The sequence below is a fragment of the Gallus gallus genome, chromosome 5, assembly GCF_016699485.2.
Source record: "Gallus gallus isolate bGalGal1 chromosome 5, bGalGal1.mat.broiler.GRCg7b, whole genome shotgun sequence".
Classification (NCBI taxonomy): Eukaryota; Metazoa; Chordata; class Aves; order Galliformes; family Phasianidae; genus Gallus; species Gallus gallus.
The window spans coordinates 32,227,332-32,228,970 of NC_052536.1; the positions used below are offsets into that span (position 1 = coordinate 32,227,332).

Below are 1,639 nucleotides of genomic sequence, written 5' to 3' on the forward strand. Positions count from 1 at the left end.
AAAGATAAGGTATGAGCTCTAGAGATAAGAAGTTTTCTTCTCCAGATTTGATCCCTTCATAAAATGTGTACACCACAGTGGTACTCTAAAATGACTTTGAGCTGCTTCATTAATTTTAATTTCTATAATAGTTGAAAGACCTGAGAACAGATGCAAAATGAACTATTCTTAGGTGAAAATTCATTGTCCCTTGATAAAAATTAATAAAAATACAGAATTAAAAAAATCTTCAAGCCACTCAGAAGATATCTTTAAGTGAAATAACACTGTGATGAGGATATATTAGGATGAGGATATTTACCTGGCAGGGGAGACACCATGATCAGGCAGGTGGTTTTCCCAGGGCGAGGCTCATCCCCTGCACTCCGGGTGTGCTGACCCCTGCGATTTCCCCAAATGCGGGAAACTCGACTGCATAATTTGTGGTAGTGGGGTTATTTTTTTCTTTTATTTTTGAGGGCAGCAACATGTTGCTGCCCATCAGAGACGGAGAGGAGGAATCGGGGTGTGAGATCCACGTAGGCTGTTTTAACGAGTGTTACTGAGCCTGCTGGTTGCCATGGGTGCACCCCGGCGGAAGGTTGGTGTCACAAAAACTGCGGAGACCCTGGCAGAGGTCCCTTGCTCAAGCAGGAGAAAGACAGTAGCCAAGAAGACTGTAGAGAGCCAGACTGAGGACCTGTTCATGCACAAGAGGAGGGCTGATGGTAGGATATGTGTGGCGACTCAGACTGAGGTCCTGTCACGAGATGCTAGTACATAGGTCACTGGCTGTATTGACTGCTGGAGCCTGGCCTTTGCAGTGCCAGACGATGGAGGCTGCACTTGCATAAGATGTGACTAACTGAATGACTTATTCAGCCTTGTGATTGACCTGAAGGAGAAGGTAGAGTGGCTGAGGACCATAAAGGACTGTGAGAGGGAGATTGACTGGTGGTGCCAGTACCTATCAGCCCTGAGATCTTGGCACACGGCTGAAGCTCTGCATGGAGCATGTCAACCCCTGCCGCCTTGCAAACAGGTGGTAGAAGGGAACCGGCTGGCAGACAGTGCTGCAGTGAGCTCCCGGTCCTTTCCTCCCCCTAGCGGCAATTTGAGAGAGGAGGAGGAGTGGAAACAGATACCGACTCGGCGAGGTGGGCATCCCCCATCCCGACCATCCTCAGCTCCCCGGGTGCCTCTGCACAATAGGTTTGAGGCCCTGGAACTTGAGGGAGGGGTGAGTGAGACTGTGGAGGGAGGTCCACCCGTGAGGTTGCCTTGGGTGAGGCAGTTGACCCTACGCCTCATGACTGCCTCCACCCGGAAGGGCAGAAGGGTAGTTGTCATAGGTGACTCCCTCCTGTGAGGAACGGAAGGACCTATATGTTGGCCTGACCCTACCCGTAGGGAGGTGTGTTGCCTCCCTGGGGCACGGGTCAGGGACATTTCAAGGAAACTTCCTGGACTGATTCGCCCTTCTGACTATTACCCCTTTTTGATAATTCAGGCTGGCAGAGACAAAATTGCTGAGAAAAGCCTGAGGTCTATCAAGAAATACTTCAGGGGACTGGGGCGGGTAGTTGATGGAGCTGGCGTGCAGGTGGTTTTCTCTTCTGTACCTTCAGTGGCAGGAAAGGGTACTGAGAGGATCCAAAAA

The 1,639-nt window shown here is 50.3% G+C and overlaps 1 pseudogene; it reads left to right on the forward strand.

Annotated features, from left to right (window-relative positions):
• Positions 1–293: 293 nt before the first annotated feature.
• LOC112532589 lies at positions 294–448 on the forward strand (annotated as a pseudogene).
• The last annotated feature ends 1,191 nt before the right edge of the window (positions 449–1,639 follow it).